We start from the raw sequence: 8,733 nt of genomic DNA, 5'->3' as shown, positions 1-8,733 counted from the left end.
CTATATTTATATATATATATATATTTGAGAAATTCTGCTTAAACCATCTCGTCTGAACATTGAGCCTTAACTCATACAGTCTTGTAAAAAGTTCCAGCGCCCGAATGTATTATTGTACCTCATATATAACTTTTGAAAGTTCCCTATATTCAATTTTGAGTTGCTTACATATGTTTAAACAATTAGGCCTCATTGTCCATTCCTGTGTATAGGTTAGTTAACAGAAGACAGTATGCAAGTGCATACACAGGGTCCAAAATTGTTACCTCGAATGTCATTTATTCTCTTCTCTGAGGCTAAGGGGTCCTCAAATCCACAGGTGGTACCACAATATATATATCTATATATGCTCTTTCCCATACTTATTTTTTCTTCTTACTTTACTGCTATTCTCCAACCGACTTTGTTGGCTGTCTCTTCTACTTTTTTTATTGTTGTTTATATCACATGACGTGATAATGGTCCGAGACAGACCGAAACGTCGTCATTTCTCTTATTTCCTTTCCAGATGTGTGAGCTGGGTGTATATATGTATGTATATACATACACTCGCAAGTCTGAAAAGCTTATAACACTTTACTTGAAAATTTCATACATCTGTGACCTCTGCAGGCGATGAGTCACAATAACGTGGCTGAAGTATGTTGACCAGACCACACACTAGAAATTGAAGGGACGACATCGTTTCGGTCCGTCCTGGACCATTCTCAAGTCGATTGAGAATGGTCCAGGACGGACCGAAACGTCGTCGTCCCTTCAATTTCTAGTGTGTGGTCTGGTCAACATCTGTGACCTCTGTATATACTAGGCTAAGTGTGAAGGAAATTTCAAAATTAATGTTAAAATGACGCTGTTTGTTGTAAAGACAAAATTCATTAACTAAATTTGTAAGCATGAGGCGGGATTCCAACTGGTGTAAGCCATGTTTGGGGACATGTTGACTCAGTGATCGTCCTCCCATTAGGACGGAACCATTTAAGGTTTATGGTAACGCAGGTTCGAATCCTCGTCACGGCCCTTGTGGATTTGTTCATAAGGTGTATGGTGTCTCGATATTCAAGCAACTCAAGGTGGTATTGTATCATATATCTCTCTCTCTCCAGTACTACCTAATAGGCAGAATGGTGTCGTTCGTGGTGTGTTGCGACGGTCACTTCGTTAGAACAAGTGGCACTTTGAATTCTTTACAAAGTCAATTCTGTGTGTCTTTCGAGTGAGATTAGTCGCTCCTGACCCAGAAAATGTGTCCCACACCATGAAAGATTGTTCTCTGTGCTTACAATTGCAGGACTGGAAAGAGAGAATGTAAGTTTAATGTCGTGAGGATGGCTTGAGTTTGGATGACACCAGGAGTTGAAAAAGATTATATGTCGTGCATCTGCTGCAAATGCTTAGCATGTATCGAGGTAGGGATTATATATATTATTTCTTAGGCTCAAGGGCCAATATTTGGGATTACTCATCATTTAGCTCTCAGTATTTGTACAAAATAGTTCATCCTGGAATTGTATAATCACACCTATGAAAACACAGCCATAAGTAAATTATATTGATGAAAAGGAATTTTCAGATGTTTAATATATAAAGAAATAATTCTCCTTATGTTTGATATTGGGCTTAAAATTATCCATTCTGTGGAGGGCTATTAAGACCAACACTTACTTACTGACTAACCTCTAAGAATACTTTAGTCCTGAATCTATTCCAGCATTACAGTAAACTTAGTGTATATTCACCGAGAGGAAAAAATATACATCTACCGGTTTATATACATACAAAAATCTCTTCCTTTGGTTTGGTGTTGAGCTGAATTACACCTCTCGACCGACGGAAGGTTATTAAAACAACAACAATACCTTACTGGCCTTACGGGCTCACCATAGCCCGTGCTACATTTCGTTCTGAGTAGCTAAATCTAAGACACCAACAACCTTACTGGGCAAGCAGCAAGAATAATGTATTTCTGAATAAAATCTAGGACTAAAGTATGCTCTCAAGTGTATATCCACCGAGAAGCGGGTTACACCTCTTGGTATACACCAAGTATTATTGTATACAAGTATACTTGGCATACAAGTATTGGTGTATATGTATACCCCCTTAGCTACACGTGAAAACTTAATATTTCGGGTGACTGAAGACTAATATGTCTTTGGTAAGAGAAATAATATAATAAAAACTCCCCCTTATGTGTGGGTTAGCACCTTCCTCACCTCAAGGTCCCCCAACCCACGGGATATGTTATTATGGTATATCTGTTATATCCTCTACAGCCTAGTAGCCCTGTTGTGTTATGTTGATGTAGCATAATGGAGTATATCATGTTGTATCATGAATATATTTATTGTTGTTATACAAAATAAAAATTTAAAGTTGTTGCATGCGTTTTATTTTTTTTATTTATATTGGGAATATCAGGGGAAGTGTGCCTTGAATATCAGGGGCAGCGTGCCTTGAATATCAGGGGCAGCGTGCCTTGAATATTAGGGGAAGTGTGCCTTGAATATCAGGGGCAGCGTCCCATTCCAAATGCTTATCCTGACCCCTTTCCACGTGCTATATAGTCGTAATGGCTTGGGGCCAGATTCACGAAGCAGTTACGCAAGTACTTACGAACGTGTACACCTTTCCTCAATCTTTGACGGCTTTGGTTACATTTATTAAACAGTTTACAAGCATGACAACTTGCCAATCAACTGTTGTTATTGTTGTAAACAGGCTCTTGGTGCTTCGGAGCTCATTAACTGTTTAATAATTGTAAACAAAGCCGCCAAAGATTGAGAAAAAATGTACAGGTTCGTAAGTGCTTGCGTAACTGCTTCGTGAATCTGACCCTTGGTCCTTTTCCCTGATAGCCGACGAAGAACCTAATTGGTCACTTTTCCTTGAAAATGTTAATGGGTAAATTGCAGAATTGGACGAAATGCGGACTGTGGCAGGCAACTTGGCTTGTTGTGAAAGCCTTGTGTGATAACTGTGAGATAAGATATATACTGTGAGATAAAGACAATGATAAAGACAATTCACAATTCCTGTGAGATAAAGACAGGAATTGAGGCCCCGCGTATCTTGACTGTAAGGGAGCAACGTAGAGCATTGAGATGCACTGATGATATACTCAGGTAAAATAACCAATTTGATCAATGCTATTCATATTTTTTTTATCTTTAACTTATCAGTGTCATAATAACCCTTTTTAGCATTGTTGTTGTTACTGAACTGCAATTAATGTCAATTTATCAAAACCAGTTATGTTCTTAGAATGACGTTTAATGTCATGCTAAGAAATCAGTAAAAAAAACAGTGCGTTCTCTCGAACTAATTTAAAAAGTCTTTTATGTATTGAAGAAAATAATTAGCAAAGTAAAGTGTATGTAATAAGGGTGAGTGCTAAAGTAATAATGAATTAGTTTTTTAGATTTAATGATGTGTTTTTTATTGTCATTGCTAGCAGTAAATAGGTACCTGGGAGTTAGACAGCTGCTACGGGCTGCTTCCTCATACATCCTTCCTGGGGGATGTGTAACAAAAAGGAGGCCTGGTCGAGGACCGGGCCGCTGGGACGCTAAACCCCGAAATCATCTCAAGATAACCTCAAGATAACAGTACAGAATATGGAAATGATTTAGTGAGACCATTCTTATCTTATTTTTGGAATTTTAAGTCGATGTTAAGATGGATTTTAAGATATCATTCTTAAGATATCATTCTTAAGGCATCATTCTTAAGGCATTATTCTCAAGAATATCTTTCTCCAAATAACATTTTTAATGCATCATTCTAAAGATATCATTCTTAGGATATCAATTCTCAGGTATAATTCGTAATATATCTTTCTTAGCTATTAATGCGAGATATCACTCAGAAATATAGCTACAGAAAAAAATCAGCAAAAGCAAATATCAAAATGATAAATCAAACTCAAAATTAGGATACACCTCGAGTGTATTATAAATCTAAAACCTGTAGCGACAGCTGCCACAATAATAAGTCCACTAATAATACAATTATAATACAGTAACTGATAATAAAATTGTAATACAACCACAAATAATTAAGTCCATAATTCAGCTACTACTAATAATAAAGCCATAATACAACCACTAATAATAAAGCCATAATACAACCACTAATAATAAAGCCATAATACAACCACTAATAATAAAGCCATAATACAGCCACTAATAATAAAGCCATAATACAGCCACTAATAATAAAGCCATAATACAACCACTAATAATAAAGCCATAATACAACCACTAATAATAAAGCCATAATACAGCCACTAATAATAAAGCCATAATACAGCCACTAATAATAAAGCCATAATACAGCCACTAATAATAAAGCCATAATACAGCCACTAATAATAAAGCCATAATACAACCACTAATAATAAAGCCATAATGCAACCACTAATAATAAAGCCATAATACAGCCACTAATAATAAAGCCATAATACAACCACTAATAATAAAGCCATAATACAACCACTAATAATAAAGCCATAATACAGCCACTAATAATAAAGCCATAATACAGCCACTAATAATAAAGCCATAATACAACCACTAATAATAAAGCCACAATACAGCCACTAATAATAAAGCCATAATACAGCCACTAATAATAAAGCCATAATACAACCACTAATAATAAAGCCATAATACAACCACTAATAATAAAGCCACAATACAGCCACTAATAATAAAGCCATAATACAGCCACTAATAATAAAGCCATAATACAGCCACTAATAATAAAGCCACAATACAGCCACTAATAATAAAGCCATAATACAACCACTAATAATAAAGCCATAATACAGCCACTAATAATAATGCCATAATACAACCACTAATAATAAAGCCATAATACAACCACTAATAATAAAGCCATAATACAACCACTAATAATAAAGCCATAATACAACCACTAATAATAAAGCCATAATACAACCAATAATAATAAAGCCATAATACAACCACTAATAATAAAGTCATAATACAACCGCTAATAATAAAGCCATAATACAACCTCTAATAATAAAGCCATAATGCAGCCATTAATAATAAAGCCATAATACAGCCACTAATAATAAAGCCATAATACAGCCACTAATAATAAAGCCATAATACAGCCACTAATAATAAAGCCATAATACAACCACTAATAATAAAGCCATAATACAGCCACTAATAATAAAGCCATAATACAGCCACTAATAATAAAGCCATAATACAACCACTAATAATAAAGCCATAATACAATCACATAATAAAGCCATAATACAACCACTAATAATAAAGCCATAATACAATCACATAATAAAGCCATAATACAACCACTAATAATAAAGCCATAATACAGCCACTAATAATAAAGCCACAATACAGCCACTAATAATAAAGCCACAATACAGCCACTAATAATAAAGCCACAATACAGCCACTAATAATAAAGCCATAATACAGCCACTAATAATAAAGCCATAATACAACCACTAATGATAAAGCCATAATACAGCCACTAATAATAAAGCCACAATACAACCACTAATAATAAAGCCACAATACAACCACTAATAATAAAGCCATAATACAGCCACTAATAATAAAGCCATAATACAACCACTAATAATAAAGCCATAATACAGCCACTAATAATAAAGCCATAATACAGCCACTAATAATAAAGCCACAATACAACCACTAATAATAAAGCCATAATACAGCCACTAATAATAAAGCCATAATACAGCCACTAATAATAAAACCATAATACAGCCACTAATAATAAAGCCATAATGCAACCACTAATAATAAAGCCATAATACAGCCACTAATAATAAAGCCATAATACAACCACTAATAATAAAGCCATAATACAGCCACTAATAATAAAGCCATAATACAGCCACTAATAATAAAGCCATAATACAACCACTAATAATAAAGCCATAATACAATCACATAATAAAGCCATAATACAACCACTAATAATAAAGCCATAATACAGCCACTGATAATAAAGCCATAATACAACCACTAATAATAAAGCCATAATACAACCACAAGTAATAAAGCCATAATACAACCACAAATAATAAAGCCATAATACAACCACTAATAATAAAGCCATAATACAACCACTAATAATAAAGCCACAATACAGCCACTAATAATAAAGCCACAATACAGCCACTAATAATAAAGCCATAATACAGCCACTAATAATAAAGCCACAATACAGCCACTAATAATAAAGCCATAATACAGCCACTAATAATAAAGCCATAATACATTCACTAATAATAAAGCCATAATACAACCACTAATAATAAAGCCATAATACAACCACTGATAATAAAGCCACAATAAAAAATAAAGTCATATTTCTCGTGTACGAATTCGATTCGTTACCAAACTACCGACAACGTTGGTAGTTTGACAACGTTGTTGTCAAACACACTGTTGACGGGTTACGAACGGATCAGGAAAACCTGACGGAGCTGATTGTGCCTTGCCAGTGGTGCGATGTTACACCCAATAACACGCAGGTGATGGTACTACTACTGATAGGTAGTTCCCTAGCCCAATCGTTTCGGAGGGGCTGAATGCCAGGAGAGATAAGATTAGAGCTGGCTAGTCAGTTGCTCTCTGGTCGCCTTGGGGATAACACGCGCGCGCTCTAGTGCTCCTCTAGTGCTTCCTCTTGAGCGTTACTGTGGTGGTTGGTGGAGTTCTGTGGTGGTGGTGTTCTGTAGTGGTGAGGTAGCGAAGGTTACTGCAGAGCTGAGGAAGGCACCTTGAGGTAATTGTCTGTGGTGTGTATACTCATCTAGTTGTGCTTGCGGGGGTTGAGCTCTGGCTCTTTTGTCCCTCCTCTCAACCGTAATTTTGTGTGTGTGTGTGTGTGTTTGTGTGTGTGTGTTTTATGTAGCCACATTTTTCACATTTAAGGAACTCTGTAATTCTTGTACTTAGTGAACTGTTACACACATATGTACGTAAGTACATGCATGCATGCACATGGGTGCACACACACACACACACACACACATTCATTAACATTCAAGCAGATACTTCCTTACTTCTCCTATGACGATTACCAGAGAGAGAGAGTAGCGTCGACCACACGTGTCCTCCTTGTGACGTATCCACGTGTCTTCCTTGTGACGTATCCACGTGTCCTCCTTGTGACGTATCCACGTGTCCTTGTGACGTATCCACGTGTCCTTATGACGTATCCACGTGTTCTTATGGCGTATCCACGTGTCCTTATGACATATCCACGTGTCCAAGTGACGTATCAAACGTGCGAGTATTAGTGCAAATTAATATTAAACGTCACTGAGCCTTATCAGACATGCGTCAAGTGACGTCAACGAGGGCCGGACAGGAGACCAACAGCGTCATTGGAACCGACGCACGATCACATCCGCCGATTTACACCCGCCTGAATTTGTTATCAATAATTAGATGGATTAAACAAGCGGATTCCGCGAAAAATACGAGTGAGCAACTTCATTATTAAAGTTGTAATCGCTTTCAAGACAAGGTAACGTAGCGGGCAAATCCACAAGGGCCGTGACGGGGATTCGAACCTACGTCCGAGATCGACGTAGGATTCGAACCTACGTAGCGAGGTTCGGACCCATGTGTTGGGTTGACTTACTAAGGAGGATTACAGGTGTTCGGACACTTGTATTGAGGTGTTCATGGGGTTAGCTTGGTAGAGCAGCTGTGTCCGTCAGCGCAGGTGGTGCTGGTGACGTCAGGTTAAGGGGAAGTTGATGGTTAGTTGATGAATGCGTTGACCGAGTCCACACGTGTTATGCTCGCTTAGGTAAGTCTGCTGTGTACTCATCAATTTGTCCTTGCGGGGGTTGAGCTTTGGCTCTTTGGTCCCACCTCTCAACCGTCAATCAACTGGTGTACAGGGGGCCAGATTCACGAAAACAATTACGAACCTGTACATCTTTTCTCAATCTTTGGCGACTTTGTTTACAGTTATTAAACAGTTAATGAGCTCCGAAGCACCAGGAGGCTGTTTATAACAATAACAACAGTTGATTGGCAAGTTTTCACGCTTGTAAACTGTTTAATAAATGTAACCAAAGCCGTCAAAGATTGAGGAAAGATGTACACGTTCGTAAGTGCTTGCGTAAGTGCTTCGTGAATCTGGCCCCAGATTCCTGAGCCTACTGGGGTTTATATATGTGTGTGTGTGTGAGCTTTAGTTCCTGGGTAATGCCTTTCTAGCCGGCGGTTGACTAATACGGCGTTTACTGACTGATTTTCATATCATATCTTCTTTTAGCGTTATAAATGTAGTTTGCTTGTACAACCTGCATCTTTGGTTCATTCCATTTTCCTACAACTGTAACGCTAAAAAGAGTTGTTTTAGCCTCGAGCTTCCACCCATGCCATCTTGTTCTATTGGGATTCATTGTGAACATTTTTTCTTTTTCCAGTGTCAATTCCCTCTAAGTACTTTTTACATCTCTTTCATGTCTCTCCGTTTTCTCCTTTATTTTAAATGTTAGGTTAATTTAAGTTCCTTCATCACTTTTCAAATACGCAGTTTTGAGACAAGCCTCATTGCTACGTTTTGAACTTACCATGCTTCCTTCTAGATACTTGGAATGATACCCGGCATTTTCCCTGGTATGTGTGTCACAACACATACCAGGGAAAATACCCCACTATCTCTATCAATCCCTTTTTATCT

General features: G+C 37.2%; 1 protein-coding gene across 1 annotated transcript in view; it reads left to right on the top strand.

The window, feature by feature from the left end:
* Positions 1–6,656: 6,656 nt before the first annotated feature.
* The window catches only part of LOC123767106 (rhomboid-related protein 2), a 17,084-nt gene continuing 15,007 nt past the window's right edge, over positions 6,657–8,733 (top strand). The window contains exon 1 of the mRNA XM_045756612.2: positions 6,657–6,813. The gene's annotated coding sequence lies outside the window, so the exon portion shown is untranslated. The remainder of the gene's footprint in view (positions 6,814–8,733) is intronic.

This window comes from Procambarus clarkii, chromosome 53 (genome assembly GCF_040958095.1).
Source record: "Procambarus clarkii isolate CNS0578487 chromosome 53, FALCON_Pclarkii_2.0, whole genome shotgun sequence".
Lineage (NCBI taxonomy): Eukaryota > Metazoa > Arthropoda > Malacostraca > Decapoda > Cambaridae > Procambarus > Procambarus clarkii.
Note: the sequence above shows the minus strand (reverse complement) of the source record. Positions and strands in the feature narration are given on the sequence as shown.